The sequence below is a fragment of the Pan paniscus genome, chromosome 5 (genome assembly GCF_029289425.2).
Source record: "Pan paniscus chromosome 5, NHGRI_mPanPan1-v2.0_pri, whole genome shotgun sequence".
Taxonomy (NCBI): Eukaryota; Metazoa; Chordata; class Mammalia; order Primates; family Hominidae; genus Pan; species Pan paniscus.
Window position 1 is genome coordinate 169,342,434 of NC_073254.2, and position 23,610 is coordinate 169,366,043.

Sequence of the window (23,610 nt, forward strand, 5' to 3'; positions counted from 1 at the left end):
AGATTAAGGAAGAAGAAAAGGCTGAATGACCAAAATTCTGGTTACTCAGAACAGAGGGACAGTTCCATTGTAAAAGGATCTATCATCTCTCTATATCATAACAGTCCTCCTCTTAGTGAGATAAAGGAACTCTCTGAAGTTTAAAGCTCTTGGGTTTTAAAAACTATTTACTTAGCAATAATTTCACGCTTACCAAAAATTGCAAGAACGGTACAAAAACATCCGGATTCACCAATTTTTAATTGTTTTATTTTAAAAATAACCCAGATTCACCACCAAGGTTTAAATTGTATCAATCTCTTCTTTCTGTATATGTGTGTAACAGATGTGTGTATGTGTGTATATGTATGTATTTTATTTTTTTCTGAACCATTTGGGAGAAAATCACATATATCATGTTCTTTTACCCCTTAATATTTCAGTGTGTTTGCTTATAAACAAGGATATTCTCATGCAAACATATTCAGGAAATTTAACATTGATACAATTCTTTAATCTACAGCCCATATTCCAATTTCGCCAATTATCCCAATAATGTCCTATATGACATTTTTCTCCTCCAGTAAAGGATCCAGTTCAGGGTCACATATTGCATTTCGTTACCATGTCTTTAGTTTTTTCTAGTCTGCAGTCTTTGTCTTTTATGACATTGGTCATGATTTAAAAATACAGGCTAGTTATTTTATATTTTATTTTCCTTTACTTGGGTTTGTCTGATGCTTCCTCATGACTACATAGCTCTAAGTGCACTGCTGGTGCAAGGATGTATTTGTTATACATACCTTCTTTGCCCCCCACTGGTTTTTAGACTTGACCTGCTCAAACCTATAATCTATAAAGCATTATATTTCTATTAAAATATGTACATTCCATAAAATTTTTAAAAAATTTGCATAAAATACATCATCCTACCATTTCAAAAGCAATTGTTGCCTCTGTACTTTATAATGGTTTCAAAGACAAGTGAAATTTACTTAATGGATTCAGTTTATCTAAAATTATTTAATCAATTATTTTATCATTGAGTATGGAAATAATTCCTCAGAGAACTGCTGTAAAGCGTTAAAGTTAATGATTTCTTCTCGCCAGTAAAACTAGAATCTTTCCAATTTTGTAAATCCTAATTTTACTTTTGCTTCTCTTAATGGTATCACCAATGGAGAATAATTAAATTCCGATATTGTAAATCATAAGTACTTTCAGCTTTTGAAGTGGCAAAGTATTTGAATTGGTGCTATAGCCCAGACTTCAGGTATTTTCAAAGGATGAATGAGGAAAAAGGAAGTGGGGAGAAAGAACTTTTAACTGTGAGGAAGGCTCTACTATTTAAAAGATGGTTTAAAAAAATTCTCACTGTAGCTACAGTGCTCACACTGGAAATAAAAGTATAAAAATGGTCCTTTAGGATTTTTCTCTGGAGTAAGAATTGTTTCAAGGAAGAAACTGGCAGGGATATGGACATTTTGGACAGGGGCAGAAAAATGCCCTAGTGTTTTGGACACCATGGAAGCGCTAGAATTTTTAAATAAATATTTCACATTGTGAGAAACGTCTGAGTATTAAACACGCTTTTTTTTTCCCTAGGGGGACACTAAACAAATATTTATTTAAGGAGATAGAAACTTGAAGGCCCCCCCTCTTCCCGCAAAGCTAGTCTTTGGCTCTGCTTCTAGGACTTCTAGGAACGTGCAATTAAAATAAAATCGAAACAACGAAACCCCCGCAGCATTTAGATTTCTTTTTTCCCCCTCAACTGCTCAAGAAAAGTCAGAAGCCGACGCTTTTTCCAAGTCTCGAAGTTGCCAGTTGTGAGGCTCCCAAGACGTCTCCCGCACACCCCAGGGACGATTCCGCACGGGTCCCTCCCGTTAGCCGGCGGTGCGATCGGGCTCCAAGGGGGTGTGTCCCGGCCCGCAGCGACCCGGCGCCAGCCTCCGCCGCGGGCCCACCTGCTCCTCTCGGCCGCCGCAGAGCCCCGGGGTCCGGCCGGGCCCCCGGACCCCACCCGCGCGGCGCCGCCGGCCGCCCCGCAAGTCCCGCCACCCGCTTCCGGACCCGGCCAGCCCCTCCGCGAGGTGCAGCTGGGACGCGAGCTCAGTTCCTTTCTTCCCTCAGCCCAAACTGCTAGCGGCCCCCGTGGCGGGAGGTGGAACCCGCACCCTACCCCCAAGGATGGGGGGCCCAGGCGGAGAAAGGGGGTCCCAGCCCTCCCCGGGCTGCCCGCACCGGCACCCCCCTCGCACGGCCCCAGCGGCGGCCCGCGTCCTCCCTCCAGCCCTAGCAAGACAGGCGTAGAGACTGCGAGTGTCGGGGGAGGGGTACAGGTCGGAGGAAGAGCATCCCCGGGCCGCAGCCGCAGCCGCCGCCGCCTGCTGCTCCCCCGCCGTTCGGCTAGGGGAGGCCTCGTCACAGCCGCCGCCTCAGCCGCGGCTGCAGATCTCGCGGTGTTTGCCGGCCGCCGCGCCGCCATATTGTGTGACAGTATTTTGATTTGGACTGGGCTGGCGGAGCCGCGGCGAGAGCGAGCGAGAGCTGGGGGGGTGGGGGGAGGGCAGGCGAGCGCGAGGGGGGTGGGGGCAGAGGGAGGTGGGGAGGCCGAGCGAGCCGGAGCCGAGGATCGGGGAGCGGCGACGCCGCCCAGCCGTCGTTTTTGATCTGCTGCAGCCGCCGGCGGGGCGACCCAGCCCGACCCCCTCCCCTCCCCCTCAGCCAGGAGCGGTGGCGGCGGCGGCGGCCGGAGGGAGTTGGCGGCGGCGGGCGAGCGGAGGGGGCTGAGCGGGGAGGGAGGGAGGGCTGAGGTGTCCCCCCTGCCGGGTGGAACCGGAGGCGGCGGCGGCGCTGGCGGCGGCCGTGGTGGCGGAGGCGACGGTGGAGACGGCTGCCCTAGTGGGAGAGGCGGCGGCGGCGGCCGAGGAGGAGGAGGGGGAAGCGGCGGCGGCAAAGGGTAAGCGGACAGCGCTGCCGGGCCTCGGCGGGATCCCCAACCTGGCTGTCCCCTCATCGCCCCGCACCCCCCTCCGTCTGGAAGGGGCTCTGCCGCCTCGCGAGGCCCGTGCGGGGCGTTCGCTTCTAACTTGCACTCTTCCTCCCTCCGCCTCTTTCCTTCCCCCAGTGGCGAGGCGGAGAGGGAGGCCCCCCGAGTCTCCCAGTCCGGTGGGGGTGGGGAGCATCGGGCCGGGCCTGGGCTCCGGGGCGTCCGTGCGGGGGAGGAGGGGGAGCTTCATTGGAATCGAGCGCCTAGGAGAGCCCCGGGTGGGGGAGGGCGCAAGGGGCTCGGGAGGGCCCCTCCCTGCGTCGGCGCCCCTGACCCGCCCCCAGGCATGTGTGAGGTGGGGGCGGGGGAGGAAAAATCTCCTTTTGGGGAGCCGAGGTCTAGTTAAAGATGACTTAGGGGCAGGGGGTTTTGGGGACAGACACGGGGCAGTTATGTGGGGGTCGGGCGGGAGGGAGAACATCGTTCCTTTGCGGATCTTGGTTTTCTGCAGCCGTCTTTGAAGTGGGGGGCAAGCCCTACTATGAATATGTGGCCCCTTAGATCTCACTGGATGTTTCTAGTTTTCAGTCCCATCAACCTCAAACCCTACGATTGTGGTTGAGTCAGGGAGGCTGCAAGGGTCTCTTGGCGGTGCTGAACAGGTGACAGGTGGATGTTTCTGTTGCTGATGCTGTGAGATGTTCAGGCACAGTCGTACACCAAAGTGTCAGAGACCGTGTGAGTTTGTATTTATGTGTTTGGCCATGTTTCATTCCATATATAGTATATTTGAGATGTTAGGTTTCCATTCTTCAAGTCAGCTTAATTGTTGTGGATAAATTCTTCAAATGTTTCTGATAAGAGGGTTTTCCAGGAGAGCGGAGGGAATTTGCAGCCTCACAGGGGTTTCTCCGTAGTTCACGAAATTTAGGCCCCCAGTGCAGGCTGTTGAGTGCCCTTATTCATTGGAAAGTTCTTGAACGCTAAGATCGTATTCAGAGCAACTGTACGGCAATATAATTTTGCATCCATTTTGTCTGTTTTAAGTAAGTTTGTAAAGTGTCTAATTTTGGGGTCAGATTGATTCACATTTTAGAAAAGGAATTTCGTTTCCGCTTTAGCATACTCTAAAGGTTATGATGATCATTATGCAATTCCAGATTTGGCCGGGAATTTTAGTGGGCATGGAATAGAATATTTGCTTTCAGTTTTTTCACTTCTGCTTACCACACTCTTCATACAGTAGCAGAGTATTGACACCTTTTAAAAAATATCTTTACATTCTTTGTAACAATGAAATCACGATTTTAAACTTTTGACGGTTTGAAACTGTAAATTTTGAAACCATGGCAGTTTGTAATAAAGGAAGACTTGCTTTTCTTTTGTTGTAGGCTTTGGCTGAGCATTTTAATTAGAAACAATGGGAAGAATTGTTAGATACATGAGCTATAGGCTAAATTAGGGTACAGTTAGTTTAAGGATTCTGCTGCTTTTAAAAAACATGTATGGAACGAATATGATGTACTATCAATGTGTTAACAGGAAATAGAACAAAAATTCCAGTGATTCAGAACTTCTGTTTGGGTTTTTCCCCCATAGGTCTAATCAGTTTCTAATAGAGGGTGCTTAAGTTTTAAATCTTTCAAGAATCAAACTGAAAGTTGAATACGTCAATTATAGATGAATAAGTTATCCCCTGAATATATTCCATTATTTCTTTTTTCTCTTGTGTTCATCGAGTAACTTTTCCTGAGTTTAAAAGTATTCTCTTAAGGACACTGATGAAATGCTACTATTGAACCCCCTTTAGTTAACTATTTCATAGTAGAACGTGTGCTTTAGTGACTCATTAAGAAGTGGATAAAATGGTCAGAACCTCATCAAATACATATTTTTGAAAAATAAATTTTAACTTAATCCCGTTTGATTGAAATCACACCTGTGCTTGGTCCTCTAGTGGAAAAAAGCGCTTGCCTTTAGCTAAGGGTATTGCTAAGACTGGGAAACAATTTTTTTTTAATTTTGTTTTTGTTTTCTTTGTTTTTTGTTTTGAGACAGTCTCGCTCTGTCACCCAGGCTGGAGTGCAGTAGTGCGATCTTGACTCATTGCAACCTCCGCCTCCCGGGTTCAAGCGATTCTCCCGCCTCAGCCTCCCCAGTAGCTGGGATTACAGGCGCTCGCCACCACGCCCGGCTAATTTTTGTACTTTTAGTAGAGATGGGGTTTCACCATGATGGCCTGGCTGGTCTCGAACTCCTGACCTTAGGTGATCCACCCGCCTCAGCCTCCCAAATGCCTAATGAAATGAGGTTTTTAAACTCCGCAGTTATGTAGGCAGATCCCCACTTAGGTCAGTATTGAGAATTGCTTCTTTAGTATTAACAACTTACACTTGGTTAAATGTCTTATTACATTTGTGTCTTGGCAGAAATAGTTTATTCTACATCCGTAATTTTCCCAGTAAGGAAAATTTCTTTTCACAAAATACTGTTTAGAGTGAAATGTACATATGTGTATCTGTGAACCTACTGCATTTTGAAAAATAAGTGTAATGTAGGCTGTTTTACTCTATGAGTTACTTGCAAAAAAAGTCCTTGAGGAATGTGTATTTTCTAAAACAGCATTTTTTTGAGTTATATAAACAGATCAAGACTAAAAGTTTATTTTTTATCATACTTTAGAATTTTTGCCTTGTTATAGATATTTTGGGGGAAAGTTCCTGATAATCTTTATAATATATAAAGTTCATAAATTAAACTGTAATTGAAAAATCCAAATTCTAATTCCATTATATCTCTCTCTGGCCAGGTTCCCATGACCCGGAGAACACTAGTAGCACTTTTCCTTTGTTTCACTTATGTCATCTTTATTTGATCTAACATTGGGTCTCTCTAGAATGGGAGGATTATGAGGTAATAACAGAGGCACATGTGAAGATTGGGCAAAACAGTAATAAGGAGGAGGAGAGACAGAGGATAAGATGCTAGCAGAGAATTAGATGAAAAGTTTTAGGCAGCTAGGAATGTGGAGATGTGGGTAGCGGTGGCTGCCAAGCACAGGAAAATGATCATGCTGAACTGTACAAAGGAGATTGTCTCTGAACCTTTTCATAGGTTCTGACACTCTATATATGTCATCTTATTTAAAACCCTCTGTATTAAAATGATAAGGATTTGGAGACATTGAAATTATATAGAATTTAAATGTATGCATGTTCATATGTTTTTGCCTCTGGCTCATATTTCCAGAATACTTAACAGTATTTTAACATTTTGTTTCTTATGATTCTGGTCCTAAAAAATCAAGGACGCTGCTTACTCAGAAAGCTAAAAAACCTGAGTAAGTACTCTTAGGAGTTATACTTTTTATGTTTTCTTTAGTTAATCACTAAACTTGACTGATCTTGATAAAACTAAGGAATTAGAGATTGCTAAGAGGGTGCTATCTTTTTCTAAGTATTCCATCTCTCAAAACAGCCTATTTACTAGTAAGTGGTACTTAACCTACGTTCATTCAGCCTCCTAGGAAAAGAAAAAGATGCCAGAATAATGATCCCACAGCTCCTACATTGAGGTTATGCGTTTCACTTGGATTTTCACTTGGATTTTTATTGACTCATTTTACAGAATATGTTTACTTTATTTCCTATTCCTTAGAAAAGGAGTGAGCACAGTGAGAAGTGTCAGCTGACAAGTGATGTTTCAGGACATCCAAGTCAGAATTATCACAAAGTAAAATTGTGTATGTTTATATGAATAAAAGATGTCTATGAAAATTGATTAAAGTTTTGGCACTTAAAAGTGCATTTGTTCAAAATTTAATTTACATACACCCCCTTACCTTTATGCTTCATAAATGAGGCTTTGCTGAATGCGACTTTTTGATTCGCCTTACTCATGTGTAATGTAAAACTTTAATAAGAAATTTTATTTCATTTCTAATCATGTATTCCAGTTCAGAATATGGTACCCAGGGAGTGATATCCTGCATAATAAAGAGAAAGGAACTAATATTTATTGAATGCCTACTGTGTGCCAAGCTTTTCTTCATTTCAGAAATATTTATTGAGCACTTATTATGTGCTAGGGACTCTTCCAGATGCTGGAGGTGCCGTATTGAAGAACAGACAAAAATAGCTGTTTTCATATAGTTTACATTTAGTGGTAAAAGACTTAATAAATGAGTACAGTGTAATATGCCTGGGACAAAACAGTACTGTGCAGAAAAATAAAACGGAAAAGGGAGTTAGGGAATGAACATTGCTTATTGAGCTTTTTAAAAACTGTGTAATGGGCATTATCCTTGATTTCAAAAAGCGAAACCTATCCCATACATAAAATTTTTCCTTTAAGAATACACTTCAAATTTCAGAACACAATTGTATTTATACTTCAAAGTTACAGAGTTTCAACAGCGATTTCCTATTGTTAGTATTTCAGAAAGCTGTTTTATGGCTGGATAGAAAATCGGAGTTTTTAATCCTGGTTTTGCCACTTAGTAGCTTTGCCACTAGATTTGGGACCAGTTACAATTCGTTAGCTTCTCTGAGCTTGTTTTCTTCTGTGTAAAATGGATACGATATCTTTCTTTTTCTGGTGAAGGAACATTGTGTTGTATGTTGTTGAATAGGTTGATGAGCTGGATCTCAGCATTTTAGCAAGGAAATAACAAATAGTGTATAAAATTCCAATTCATGTAAATACTTTTAAAATATTTAGTACAGTGCCTGGCACATAGTAACTATAGAGTAAATGTTTGCTTTTTGTCATCATTTTGCTTGTTAATTCAAAGAATCTGTTATACAAATTATTAAGGAAAGTTTTTGCAAGGATAAAATAACTCAAATTGTGAATGGGATTTTTGAGGGAAAAGTGGAATAACCATGCAAGTTGCAATACTTATTTTCATTTTTAGACTGGAAGATCACGAAACAGCACCTCAAGGGCAGAACATGTCTTCCTTTCAGTCTTTACTTCACATTATTTTCAGTGGTTGACCTGTAGTTAAGAGCTCAAGAAATACTGTGTGTTAAATGTTGAATAGTTCTTAATGATCATTTTTCTGTAAATTACAGCTCTTTTTGTAGTAAACTCCTGAGTCTGAAAGGTGACTACACTGGAATCTCTACTTTTAATTTTAAGCACTGAATAAGATATCATTATGCAAAGTCTCTTAAATGCTATTTTGTGAATCTAGCCAAAAGTTCAAAAAATGTTCTAGAAATTGAGAGGAAGAAATCAATTATTTGTGGCTAGATTAGTCTTCATTAACCTATTTCTATGATGTTATTGGCATCAAAGTGAAAGTAATACAGCAGTTTTTAAAAGAGTAGAAGAAAATTTATGAATAATTATTTGCTCTTAACTGTTAAAGAACAAGTTTACCTTATCTTTTTAAGATAATTTCAATGAAAGTGTAGATTTGTCCTGGTTTTATGGATTAAATAGCTTGGTCGTTTACCTACATTTCTGTGATACAGGAAATACTGGTGTTTTCACTGAAAAGTGAAAACGTCCCACCAGCATCCCACCTCCCATCTTCACAGTATTTTAAGCATTCTTCAGATGCCTAAATCTTAGTGCCAGTCAACTCTTTCCTGTTCTGTTGTAAGTTATCCTCTACCTAAAGAATAATAATTTTAGCTTTCTCCAAACTTAAGACTTCTGTCAGGTTATGAGGCTTTCAGTCATTTACCCAAAATATTTCTTGGATTTTTAAAAAGTTCTCCACAAAGCATGTATCGTGTGCTTTATATTCAAATATGAACAAATAGGATGAAAAGTATTTCATTTTAGTATTTGATGTGCCACAGTACTACTTTAGAAATGAGATAGGAATACATACAACTGAATATTTTATACTCTTGTAATTTTTTTTTTCTTTGCTTGTTTTGAACAATAACTGTCTACTACAGGACAGAAATGATTCCTACAAGGTGTCAGTTTGAGTGGCTTCAGAAAGGAAGTCTGATTTACCTACAAACAAGTACAAGAGACAAGAGCAGTATAAGAATTTGTAGTATTTTAATTGCCTTGTTAAAAGAAAATGGAATTCTTGTTTCACTTAAGAAGAAAAACAAAAACCGGCCTAGTACCAGTGCTCCTAGTACAAGTCACAGAAGCCAGATAATAAAGTAGAGGTTGGAAAGGTCCTGCAGAGAGAGAGAGAGAAGCAGCAAGAGTATAGGAATGGGGATTTTAGCAGAGATTTTGGTAGAAATGTGTGAATGCCGATTGTTAATAATAGACTTGTCTAAAATAATCCATTAAAATGTGTAGGAAAGAGTAATTTTTGATCTATAAATTTTTATTCACCAGTTTATTAACCATCATCTGAGTCATTAAATAATATTATTAATATTATTTTGAATTTTAGCTTAAAGTTTTACTCTCACATTGATATTAAGGAAAATTATTTTTGACCTTTAATATCTTAATGTTTACCTTTTTTAATGTTAGCAAAATTGAGCACATCACAAGTTTGCTTCCTGTCAGTTTGCCAGTGAAGCAGGCCAGAGATATTGCTTGGCTCATCAGTATAGAGCCAGTGGCAGGGCAGTTCAGGGGAGTGACTTTCCATTCCTCATCAATGAGAGAAAATACTTGCTAATGCAGATGAAAACTTGAACTCAGCAACTTGACCTTGCAGAACATTGTCCTCAGGCCAAGCAACTTTTGTTTAGTCAGAGAAATCAACAAAAGCAGTAATTCTGATATGAACTGGGGCCATAGGGGTAGAAGAGACTTTACCTGGTTTTAAACTGTGGAAAATATTACATTTTTTTTTGGAGTGCAGTGACACAATCATAGCTCACTGCAATCTCAAACTCCTGGGCACAAGCCTTCCTCCCACCTCAGCCTCCTGAATAGCTGGGACTACAAGTGTGCGCAACTACATCCAGCTGATTTCTAAAAATTTTTTGTAGAGACAGGATCTCCTTTTGTTGCCCAGACTAGGAAAATACTGCTTTTGATTTTGAGTTGATCTCTTTGTTGATTTTTCAGCTTCTCAGCCCCCACCTCTTTAACTAAATATCTTAATTTTACCGTGTTGGGAGTCAATGAAGTATAATAAAAGTTCTGGGCTTTAAAACCAGATGAGCCCAAGTTCAAATCTGAGTTCTGTTGCTGACTATAGCTATGTGGTTTTAGACATCATTCACACACTCTGAGCCAAGGAGTTTTCTTCAGAAAAATGGATATAGTAATACCTACCTTACATAGAACAGGTGAATTCTTGTTCTAGTTACATTAGGATATGTAGCTTAAGTAATGGGAAGTAATTTTACATTTGGAATTTTGCTTCGTTAGGTTTTTTCTTCAAGGTATCTGTCCACTTCATTTTTCCTCAACAAATAGAATGAAAAAAGAATTTCTATACTTTTTAATTTACTGTAACTCCTTAGACCAAGATGAAACAAACAAAACATCATCATTATTTTTTTAACTACAAAATAAACATACGGATTGTTAATTCTTTGTATTTTTCTTGCCTGTTCCTGTGGGAAAAGCTGCATTTTCAATTTGAAATTAGTCCACAAATCTATAATATAGTTCTTCTTTAGGAAAAGCATTAGAAAATTGGCATGGATAAGATTTTGAAAACACCTCAAATATGAGGTTTAATATAATACTACAAAACTTGTGCCACTTTATCTGTGTAAAATGATCTTTATACTTTTCTGTTATGTTTATGTTTTAAGACAGTGTCTCGCTATGTTGCCCAGGCTGGAATGCAGTGGAACAACCACAGCTCACTGAAGTCTTGACCTCCCAGGCTCAAGTGATCCTCCCACCTCAGCCTTCCAAGTAGCTGGGATTACAGATGCGTACCACAACGCTCAGCTTACTTTTTATTTTTTGTAGAGAAGGGTTCTTCCTATTTTGCTTAGGCTGGTCTTGAGCTCCTAGGTTCAAGGAATCATCTTGCCTTGGCCTCCCACCTAAGTGTTGGGATTATAGGTGTGAGCTACCACACCCAGCCTGTTTTAACAGCAGCTGTAGCAATGGTTTTATATTTTGTTAATAAGTTATCTGTATTGCTATAGTACCAGGAAGAGTAAACAAATTGTATTATTATGTTAAAATATTGGTTATACAAATAGCATTCAATACTAATTATTACAGCAAAATAGTCTACAACAGTTACACTGGTTTACTCAGTAGATTAAGACAAAAATTTTTAGCCTGGGTGACAAAGCAAGACCCCATCTCAAAAAAAAAAAAAAAGTTTAAAAAAGTCATTGCATTTTATTAAGTTCATAGGCTTAGAACATTCCGTAGTGTATATACATGAAATCTCTTAGCCTAGAGGTAATAAATATGCTTTAATCTTACACGTGTGCAGTTTTTGTGCAATCTGTAAAATAAAACCAGAAGCACAAATAGGAGATTGAACCATTTATCATTGGATAAATGACATGTTATCATGGCAGAAAGAATTATAAGGTACATGTTGGTCTTTTCAGCCTTGTGTTTTTGTTTTTTTTTTTTTTTTTTTTGAGATGGGGTCTTGCTCTGTTGTCCAGGCTAGAGTGCAATGTTGCAATCTCAGCTCACTGCAACCTCTGCCTCCTGGGTTCAAGCAATTCTCCTGCCTCAGTGTCCTGAGTAGCTGGGATTACAGGCGCCCACCACCCTGCCTGGCTAATTTTTGTATTTTTAGTAAAGACAGGGTTTCACCATGTTGGCCAGGCTGGTCTCGAACTCCCGAACTCAGGTGATCCACCCATCCTCAGCCTTGTTTTTTTAAGCGGTTTTTAGCTTTTGCTGTTGGAAAAGTCAACATGTAGAGTGAAGTATTATGCACAGAAATTTGATTTTTGTTTTGATCAAATGCCGTTATTTAGAAAACCTAACATTTTCACATCCTTTTGGATAGGTCACTTAATATCAGTAATAATTAGGTCAGCAAATTAATTTTGCTTTTTTGTAGTTTGCAAGAGTTTATCTTATGTTCAGCAAAGCTAATAATTGCATAAAAATTTAAGTGGGAGAAACTGGCCTTTAAATATTAATATTCAGATCTGTGGTACAAAGCCTATTATATAGATATTTGCTTCCACATTCTTGATATCCTATGGACTATTTTGTCTTTTACACTTTTCTTTTATACTAGCATTTCCTGATTGTAGGTTTCTATTAGGGTTGTCATCATTATAAAATATAGGCAAGATGGTCGTTTTTTAAAAATTTAAGACAGATTAAATGTTCCATTTAATTACTGAGCACAAATTATGACATAGTTGCTTGGTTAATTTTATTGATTTATTATTTATTTGTTTAGAAATGGGGGTTTCGTTATGTTGCCTAGGCTGGTCTCGATTCTCAGGCCCAAGCCATCCTCTTGCCTCAGCTTCCCAAGTAGCTAGGACTACGTATGGCATGCCACTGAGCCTGGCAACTTGGTTAATTTTTAAAAGTCAATTAGTGACCTGATAAACATGAGCGCGTCTGCTGTTCAGAAGTTAAGCAGCTGTATGTTGCAGATGTATGTAGGTGTCACAGTTAAGTAGTTACTAGAATTGTGAGAAAATGTGCTCAAGGAACCATCCAAGGGATCCGTGTCAAATAAAAGTTGCTAGAAATACAGATATTTTATAATTTGCATTGAGAGTGACTTACTGTTTACCCCATGATTAGCATGTACCTGAATTGTACTTGACTAAAGTACTGCTTGCCAACTCTTAGGATGATTTTATAGGAAATGGAAAAATAAGCACATGGAAATGGGGATTTCAGAAGAAAATTCCCACTTCCACATATGGCGATTCTGCTTTTTTGCATATAAAAGTGCATTGACACGTGTTGAATGCCCTTTGAGATTGTCTAGCTAAGGTAATTGTTTGGCCTGCATGAGACATACTCATTCTCTTCGTGAGATTTTTCCCCTCATGAACATTGCCATACGTTTAAATGATGACACAGCCATTGCTGTAATTTTGCAAGTGGAACAAGAAGTAAGTGCTCTTGTTGAAGGTAATTAGTTCATTACCTAATTGAAGTTAGTTCATTACCTAGTTGAAGTAATTAGGTAGAAGATTGAAGTGGTCATCTTAACCAAACCAAGCTATCTATCAGTATATCAACTTTTATAGACTATCACATGATCGAAAGAACAGAAACTCCATAGAGCGTATTTCATATGTCTTCTATGACATGCTTGTGCAGAATAGTTGGCTAACCCAAGAAACCTTGCCTTACTCATTCTTCTATTGTGTCTCATCTCTACATTCTGTTTGTTTTGTTTGAGAGGGAGTCTGCTCTGTCCCTCAGGCTGGAGTGCAGTGGTGCAATCTCAGCTCAGTGCAACCTCCACCTCCCAGGTTCAAGCAATTCTCCTGCCTCAGCCTCCCAAGTAGCTGGGACTGTGGGCGCGTGCCACCACGCCTGGCTAATTTTTTGTATGTTTAGTAGAGACAGGGTTTCACCGTGTTAGCCAGGATGGTCTCGATCTCCTGACCTTGTGATTGGCCCGCCTCGGCCTACCAAAGTGCTGGGATTACAGGCATGAGCCACCGCACCCGGCCTCTACATTCTTTATTATTCAAACTACCTTACTTATCCAATAGTTTTGAGTTCCTGCTGTGTGCCTGTACTTTGCTAGGTCAAAGGGGTGGACAGATATGTAAGATACAGTTCTTGTCCTTAAGAGACATATATACAAACACATGTGATATACCGTGACAAATGCTGTGACGGGGTTAAACATAAAATACTTTAGGAATCCATAGGAGGTAGTGTCTCCTATGGATAAGGATTAGGCAGTATCTCCTATTCAGTAAGGGATGAAAGGATATGACAGGGAAATCTTCCTAGGAAAGGTGACACTTAATCTGAGTGTATATCAGATAGGCAAGGAAGAGAGTTACAGGCTGCAGATAGGTCTTTTTAGATAGAGAGAAACACCATGCATGAAAGATGGAGGTAGGAAAGTCCACATGTACACAGTAACTGTAGTTCTACAGTGCATTAGGTACCAGTGGTGGGTTAGCTGGAACTGAGGTGGAAAATTAGAAAAAAGACAGAGCACCTGTATACTCCATAAAGGAGATTTAACTTCATCCTTCAAATGGATGGAAGACAAGTTCTTAAATTAACATTCTAGAAAGATTCTCTTGTTGTAGTGCACAAAATACCTTAGAAAAGAGCCAGACTTGGGAGGAAGAGGCAGGCATATAAGTATCTATTTGAGAGTTGATTAGGACCCAAATTAAGGCACTGATAATGGGGTAATTAAGAAGAATAGGTAATGTGTTTGAGAAGGAAATATTGAATGTGACGTAAAGCAGTGAAGATCACACATGCCCTGGGTGCATAGTTGTGATGGTGATGTTCACCATTACAGAACAGACCAGGGTTGCAACAGGTGAGGAAGACATTTGAGTTCTGTTTGTTGATTTTAAGGTTCTATGGAGGGAGAAAGAGGAAGACTTCACTTGATATGGAGGAGATAGAGAATGCTTGTCTGATTAGATAACATTTGAGCAGGTACATGAATGAAAATAGAGGCAGTAGCAAATGCAGTGGCCTTTAAGTGGGATGTCCTTGCCATCTTCTAAGAGCAGGAAGGCCAATATAATTGGAGCTGGGCTGGGGGGGTTGGGGGGTGGAAGTAGGGTAGATGATATCCAACTGTGTATGCTGTTCATGTAGGGTGTTTAGACTGTGATAAGGACTTTAGATTTTACTCAGGATGGGGTAGGAAGTCACCAAAGGGCTTTAAGATAAAATCTAATTTGTATTTTCCCCCCTCACTTCTTAGAACATTATTTATTTATTGACATTTGTATGTGTGTGGTTCTGTAACATTATTATATATATGTATAAATTCATGTGACCTTCACAATTAGGTTATAAAAACTGTTTCATCATCATAAAGAGACTCCCTTGTTTTACCCCTTAAGTTTCACCTTTCCTTCTTGGCAACCACTTATCTGCTTCTGTTCTCTATCACTATAATTGTCACTTCAAGAATGTTACATAAATGAAATCGTACATGATGTTACCTTTGGAGATGGGCTCTTTTTTTTTTCACCCAGTATAACCCCCTTGAGATCCTTCCAAATTGTTGCATTTATCAATATTTATTCCTTTTTAATGCTAAAGAGTTTACCATCGTATGGATATACCACAATTTGACTTTGGAATTTCCAACTTTGGGTTGTAAAAATAAAACTGCTGTGAACAGGTTTTACAGGATTTTATGTGAAAATACGTTTTCTTCTCTGTAGGATAAATTCCCAAGAGTGCAGTTGTTGGGTTGCGTGATAAATGTATGTTTAAATAAGAAACTGCCAGACTTTTCCAGAGTAGCTGTACAATTTTACATTCCCGCCAGCAATATGTGAGAAACGTACAGTTTCTCTGCATCCTCTCCAGCATTAGTATTGTCAGTATTTCTTATTTTACCCAGTCTAATAGTATGTAGTGACCATTAATTTGCATATCCTTAATGGCTAATGATGTTGAACATATTTTCATGTGCTTCTTTGCTGTTTACATATCCTCTGTGGTGAAATGTGTTCAAGTCTTTTGCTCATATTCTAATTGAATTGTTTTGTTTTCTTGTTGAGTTTAGAGAGTTCTTTACAAATTCTATATCCAAGTCCTTTGTTGAATACGTCATTTACAAATACTTTCTCCTAGTATGTGGCATGTCTTTATAGTCTCTTAACAGGGTCTTTTGCAGAGCAAAAAATTAGCTTTGATGAAGTTCATTTTGTGCATTTTTTCTTTTATGGATTGTGCCTTTCTTGTCAAGTCTGAGAACACTGGCTAACCTTAGGTCCCAGACAAAAAAGACTATCCTTCCTTTATTGAATTGCTTTTGTACCTTTGTCAAAAATCAGATAGCCGTAATTGTGAGGATCTATTTCTGGATTCTCTGTTCTGTTCCATTGATCTTTGTGCCTGTCCCTCCACCACTACCACACTGTTTGATTACTATTGCTATATAGTAAGTCTTAAAATTAGATAGTGAAATTCCTCCAACTTCATTCTCCTTTTTCAGAATTGCTTTAGCTATTCTAGTTCCTTTCCATGTAAAATTTAGAATCTGTAAAATGACAGTTTCGGGGAAATTGACATTTTTATTTTGTTGAGTCTTCAATCCATGAACATGGTATATGGTATGTCTTTTATTTAATTCTTTTATTTCTTTTGTCAGCATTTTTTAGTTTCTAGCATAAAAATCCCGTGCATGTTTTGTTAGATTTATACCTAGATATATATTTTTTAGAACAATTGTAAGTGATACTGTGTTTTTAATTCTGATTTCCAATTGTTCATGTCTAATATGTGGCAGTATGGTTGGTTGATTTCTGTGAGTGGATCTTATATTTTGAGACTTTGCTAAATTATCAGTTTTAGGAGGTTTATTTTGTAGATTCATTGGGTTTTCTGATGTGCCTGTGCATAGAGACAGTTATTTACATTTTTTTCTTCCCAATCTGTATGCTTTTTATTTCCTTTTCTTCCTCTGCTACTTGCAATGCTGTTTCATAATAGTGGTGGGAGCTGACAAGCTTGTTTCTGATCTTAGTGGAAAAGCATTCAGTCTTTCACCATTAAGTATATGTTAGCTGTAGGTTTTTTGTAGATGCTGTTTATCAAGTTGAGGAAGTTCCCTTTTTATTTGTAGTTTGTTAAGTGTTTTTATCATGAGTAGGTCTTCAATTTTGTCAAATGCTTTTTTCTACCTCAATTGATATGGTCATATGGCTTTTATTCTTTAAGCTGGTAGCTAGTAGTTACTTACCTTTTTAAATATTCACTCTGCTGTGTGTGGAGTAGACTTTGGAGATAGAGCAAAGATTTAAACAGGGAAAATATATTAGAAATTATTGTCATACTTAGATGATGGTGGCTGGGACCAGGACAGTAATAGGAAAGGGTGAGAACAGATCAGATTTTGGATATGTTTCAAACTCTGTGTGGGAAGGAATTGCTGATGAATTGGATCTGAGGCATAAAAGAGAATTCAAGGATGACAAGAGATTTTTGGCGCAAGCAATTGGAAGTATGGAGTTGCCATTGACTCAGTTTGGGAGCATGGTAAAGTAGCAAGTTTAGACTGAGCAATCAGGAGCCTTTTTTTTGGATGTGTTAACTTTGAAATGCCTTTTAGACATATAACCAGTGATATCAACTGGGCAATTCATTTGGTATAATGGAATTCAGGCAAGAGATTCAGACTAGAAATATGAATTTGGGAGTATCAGTGGAGTTGATGTGAAAGAAGTTATAGTGGTATTTGTTTAAAACTATACCTGTGACTGCTTTCTAGTTACTGTAATTTCAGATTTATTAGCAAAAAGCCAGACTGTTCTAACATGTGAAAGAGCTTTGTGAAAATTTGGATTAGTTCTGCTGTGTATGTGACATGAAATGCAACAGAAATTTTGTAATTGGGAGGTGATTTGGGGATGGATGTTTAATATGTACTTAGTCATACTTATTTGATAGGTAAATGGCTGTTAACAGTGGTCATCTAATAGTGTCTTACTAATTTTTAGAGCTTTGCCCTAAATCTTTATAAAATGAAGTAACTACATGTTGTGGAAAGGGTTTGACACTGTTGTTAAGTGCCCGAATGACTTTCTGTGGCAACATTTATCTTATAGATAAAAACAGCCAGAGAGATAAATGTAAAATAAAGATGAAAAACAGGAATGTAAAATAGCTGGCAAGGAGAGGCTTAGAGCCAGAAATACATCAGTAAAGGGAGCAGGTCAGTCTTAGTCACAGAGAATTTGTAGAAAGACATAACTCCTGAGTCCCACTGTGATCATGTGTACTTTAAATTCATGTAATTTGGAAAATTTTTTAAATGCCACAAGTTTTTTCTGTTGTAACTGATTATTAGCTCCAATAATATTTCCTTATTGATAATTTATATCTTTCTAGCACTTCGTTTTATTTACCCCCATTGCAAGATTGCCATGTGTATTATAATTATCTGTTTACTTTTCAGTTTCTCCCACTGAATGTCAGTTTTCATAGCATGAGTACGATACCTTGGCACTTGAGTGCTCAGTAAATATTTGTGAATGAATGGACACAAGACTACTAGAGTTTAGAGCTAGTAAACTTGATTGTTTTCGAAAGTAAATGAGCTTTTGGGATTCTGCAGTACAGGTTGTGGTTGAATGTCTTTCTGATGCTTCCAAACAAGTATTCTAGCCCTAGAGATTGCACCCATACATAGCAGCGTCACCAACCCAAGATTAGTGAGGCGTACATTTTGCCTCTTTTTTCACTTTTCCCTAGTGGTAATGGATTTCTGCAAATTCGTCTAAACTTTGGCCCAGATTTCTTGTGTTGAATGGAGTACACATTGCAAATAGTAGGCCAGGTTTAGAGTTGAGTCCATAATAGCATGTCTCCTAGGAAATTTCTTGTGCACATTTTAAAAGAAAGGAATGTTAATCTGTCTGTCTTCTACGCAGTCCTTCTGCCCATTTTCAGGTAGATGGTAGATGTATAGGCCAAGTTTCTCTTCAGTATTTTTATATACCTTTCCACTTTTGAGCTTTACAAGACAAAAATACCCTTAGCCCTTACTATTCCAATGCAGATTTAAATATTAGGAGATTGGGTATTTTTAAAACCATATATTCTTTTATTTCCAGATCCATAGTGTGTGTGTGTGTGTGTGTGTGTGTGTATGTCTATATGTCTGTATGTGTGTACAGATACATATATTGTGTTAGTCCATGGCAAATTAGTAAAGTTTGTAAAAAGAATGTCTTTCTCTGGTATTGTTGACACCAACATAGTAACAATGTTTAAGTGCTTTGCATTAAGCATCTCAGGGAATAAGGAAAGGGAGCTGTATAAAATAATTCTTTGTCTAGTAGGACAAACTGTGTAGTTAACTGAGTCTCGTATAGAGGTGCCTGCCTCACATGATTATTGGGAGCATTAGATGAGTTTATGCATTATAAGTCATTTGACCTAGTGCCTAGCACTTAGTAAATATAAGCTATTAATAGAAAATTTATTGCTATAAAATTATAAAAATAATAAACTTTAAACTTTATAATCATTTTTGTTATAACTCTTCACTTGGCTTTCTTGATACCATTCTTCCCAACATTTTCTCTGCCTGATTTTTCTGACTTATTCTAAATTCTTCATCCTCAGGTCTCCTCTCTCTTACCTTTTTTTCATTATTCCCTGTGTCAGTGTCAGCACCTTCTGCTGAAACTCACTACAGCATATCTCTACAAAATCTCTTGCCTTTCTTAGGGAGGAAAGTGACATGATTCAGCCAGTTTTTAGGAAGCTAGCCAAGTTTGTTACCACTGTGAAATACAGTTTAGAAAGGCTTAGCCAGGCATAAGGCCTGTAATACTAGAGTCTTGAGAGGTTGAGGCAAGAGGATTGCTGAAGCCAGGAGTTTGAGACCAGCCTGGGCAACATAGCAAGACCCCATCTCTAATAAAAATAAAAAACTAACTCGGCAGGTAAAGTGCACCTGTAGTCCTGCCTACTCAAGAGGCTGAGTTGAGAGGATCACTTGAGCCCAGGAGTTCGAGGCTGCATATCTATGATTACATGACAGCACTCCAGCCTGGAAAACAGAGCAAGACCTTGTCTCTTAAAAAAAAAAAAAAAGAAAGAAAACCTTAAGAGTAGAACAAGCAGTCAAACAAGAGGTCATGGTGTTAGGTGATTGCCCAGATAACACATACTTGAACAAGGACATTGTGGTGGAAAAGAGAAATTTTTGTGAAAGTAATCAGTGAAACTTTGCCATTGATTATATGTGGAGAGGAAAAGAATTGAGAACTCTGAGGTTTCTAGCTTCAGAAGCATGTCATTTATAATTAACAGAGAAATACATTAGTGAGTAGGAGGCAGTGAGTTGAGTTTTGGACAAGGTGACTTTAGGTTGCCAGCATGGTATTGTCAGGCTATTAGTTTACTTGTTCCAGTCCCACCCCTCCCTTCCGCCTCCCTCCTTCCCTCACTCGCTCACTGAATTCCATTGCTATTAGTCTAAGAACTTCCCTTTAGGAAAAGTAATTTTTTTTAGTCACTGTCAGCAGTAGAGCTTGAAATTTGTGGAGACCAATTCCCCATTTCCTACCCACATTCTCATTATCCTCTTTTGGTCCGTTTCCCCAGGGAAAAAGATGAAGATTATTTAGAATAATATCTACTACCATCATTACTACCACCCCACCCCACCTCACCTCCAGGAAATTGGTAGAAAAGTTTATATATAGATATGTATGTATGTATGTATTATATATATATAAAATATATGTGTGTATATATAACATATATATAATATTCACATACATATATTTGAGACAGGGTATTACTCTGTCACCCAGGCTGGAGGGCAGTGGTACAGTCATAGCTCACTGCAGCCTTAACTTCCTGGGCTCAGCCTTAACCTCCCACCTTAGCCTCCCAAGTAGCTGGGACTACAGACACCAGCCACCATGCCTGGCTAATACTTTTTTTCTAACTTTTTGTAGAGGCAGGGTTTTGCTGTATTGCACAGGCTAGTCTCAAACTCCTTGGCTCAAGTGATCCTCTTGCTTTGGTCTCCCAAAGTGCTGCGATTACAGGTATGAGCCACTATACCTGACCTAGTTTTTTATTTTTACATCAAATAAATGAAGCAACTTGGCAGGGCTCTTTGAAGAAAAATACAATTTTATGAAGTGTTTGTGATTAAAATATTAATAAGCAGAGTAACACCTCATTCATCTAGTATTCTTAGGTAGTAAGTACATAAAATGATTGAAACTTACTCCTGAATCTATTTTAGAGATTTTATAGAGATTTTACAATATATTATGTATATTGTGTGTAGATAAATATAGATATTCATACCTCCAAATCTATTTCTTTATAATGTTTCACATACTTTGCTGCTTTCTGAAATAGTAACACCTCCTCCCCTCCCCCACTTTTACCCTGCATACTAAACCTTTTCTGGAAGATAGAAATAAACATTTTGTTTCAGAGCTTCAGAATGAGTCAGGAACCCCGGGTTCTAGTCCAAGGCCTGGCACTAAGTTGCTATATGAGAACTGAATCATAGATTCTAGAACAGTGCCTGGCACGTAGTAGTGCTTAACCAATATGTTTGGAATGAATCATTGTCTTGTGCTGACTTTAGTGCTCCTTCCTTGATTTATTACTTGGAATTCATTGCTGCCTAGTAAATAAGCTTCTGGGTTCTTAATTAAATAGGAGTATCTAGGTTCTGATAGAGGTGAACTATAAGCCTAATTTATGTCTGTTTTAACTCCTTAGTGGAACTTTTGGCTTATCTTGATGTATTTTCTGGTACTCAAAGTTGCCAAACAGATGATCTTCTGTGCTTGATTTACTGGGGGCACTTGCTGAGTACTTTATATGTGCCTATATTATGTATCTGCAGTGTTCTATGTGTAAGCACATAGCACATGTCTCCGGGGATCTTATAACTTAGATGAAGAGACACAGAAGTAGACTGTAAGAGAATAATTAAATGTTGAATCATAAAGCATTGACCTACAGCTACATTAGTAGTTGTAGGAAAAGATCCATGTGGGCTGAAGCAGGATAAAAAGAATTCAAGTAGAAGGTGAAATTGGAATTGGTTTTGAAGAGGTAGTTAAGATTTTGATAAGCCTCAAGGTGAAGACATAACATTCTAAGCAAGGGCAGTAGTGTAGTAAGCAAAGAAAGGAAAGTGTGGGTTGAACATGTTCAGACAGGCCTGCCCAGATTCCTAAGGGTGTGGGGACTGCTGGGAAATAGAAGCAGGTGAATTTAATAGAGTAGTTTTAATCTGCATGACCCTGAAGGGATCCAGGGATACAATTTAGAGGGCTGCATGCATTTAGATTAAAAAAAAGTGACATCTTTATATTTTTATGAACTTTGAACTGAAATTTAGCATTTCCTTTTAATAAGATTTTAAGCGGCAGACTACAGTAATATTAGCAGTACCTATATCTTTTATTACTAATAGAAAAAGCACAGATATTTTCAGATTACAGCTGTCGATATCTCTATAATTTATGCATATTACTACTTCAGAATTATGGTTTTTATTAGACTCCCACTAGATTTTATTGTATTATTACTAAAGAAGCATATGTATGAATATATCACATACAAGGTTTTTAAAAACACTTGATAACTGTTTCGGTATAATTGGTTTTCTTAGTAATGTATATTTTATTTTATGCATTTAAAACCATATTTTCAAAAACAATTAACTATATTTTAGTAAAACTGGCTTTCTTTATAATCCTAGATATTGTATTTTATGCATTTAAAACCACTCTGAGGGGGACTCTGTAGCTTTCTCCAGACTGCCAGAGGGATTCGTGACCCCTGATCTAGTGGAACCAAACTGGAGAAGGCATTGAAAAACCACACTGAGGGGTTTTAGCCGAAGTGATAAGCAGGAAAGGAGCCTTGCCAATTTTGTTCATTTGTTTGTTTTGTTTCAGTTACAGAATAGATGTGTTAACATAGAAAATTTCAAAGTTTCAACCAGTTTAGAAAAAAGGCTCAAACTCTTCTTAGCTCACAATTGTAGATAAACTGTTTAAAAAAATAACAGAAACTCATCTTGTAATACCACAGTCACTATCCTTCCTCTTTTATTATTTATCTGTTTCAGTTTATTAAATTCCTCTGCAATTGAGTGAAATATTTAAAGTGGTTATATAGGAAACTTTCTTAATCTCTTATACTATACTTACACAGAGGGTGGGAAGACTGGCAGGGAGCTAAGCAGTGGGTCTGGTCATTTATATGTTGGATGATAGGGATAGGGTGGTAAGCAGTTAGAGATACAGTAGAATTGCAGGAGATATTGGAAAGAAAAAATAATAGAACTTGGTGGTATGGGAGCTGAGATGCATGGAGTCAGGTAAGAGAGAGTATCTGGAAGAAAGTTAAGTATAGGGTGCCTAAATTAGGATTCCTAGAATAATATTATACAGGTCCACAATGCTTTATCTGAAACCCTGAGGCCAGCTGTGTTTTGGGATTCAAACATTTTTGGATTTGGGAAAGGTAACGTGTATATTGTATATTACATAACTCTCCCAGCAAGGTCTGAGGTATCATCCTGTAACTAGACACTAGTATCTCTGCAGTGAAGGTGAAAATATTCACAGTAAGTGGGCTAAATCAAGCCTGTAAATAACCTTACATCAGTTCAACTCAAGATTTTTGCCACCACCAAATGAGTTTCCATATGAAGCTTCATGGAAAAATCTTGTCCTGACATTTTATTTCAGAACTATGGAAGTAATTGTGGACTGTATTGACTGTAATAACCATTGAGGAGAGTCTTAGAAGTTGTATTTTAAGGAATGTTAATTACAAAATGGATGCGATTTCAAGGAGTTGGGTAAAGGTAAAGAAAGAGAAGAGAGAAGAGTTAAGGTAACTTCACTTTGCAGGCTGAAAAGAAATTGCTACTTCTGACAAAAATGGAAAGTTGAGGAGGGAAACTAGTTTTGGAAGAGTTTAAGTTTAAACATAAGTACAATTAAGAAGAAACAACATATTTTTGCTTCACATGAAAGCTTGGAAGTTGTTGGAGTGTAAAATTTCCTTTTAAAATGAAACCTAGAAGGAGCTTAACAGCAGCCTACAAGGAGCCT

The 23,610-nt window shown here is 38.5% G+C and overlaps 1 protein-coding gene across 13 annotated transcripts in view; it reads left to right on the forward strand.

The window, feature by feature from the left end:
- Window positions 1-2,602: 2,602 nt before the first annotated feature.
- Window positions 2,603-23,610, forward strand: part of TAB2 (TGF-beta activated kinase 1 (MAP3K7) binding protein 2) — a 93,000-nt gene continuing 71,992 nt past the window's right edge. For 3 of the 13 annotated variants that reach the window (XM_034963057.4, XM_034963059.4, XM_055114210.2), the window contains exon 1: window positions 2,603-2,944. The gene's annotated coding sequence lies outside the window, so the exon portion shown is untranslated. Of the gene's footprint in view, window positions 2,945-3,222; window positions 4,021-5,900; window positions 6,315-23,610 lie in introns of those variants that run through there. The other 10 variants (XM_055114204.1, XM_055114202.1, XM_055114209.1 and 7 more) reach the window with 10 other exon arrangements.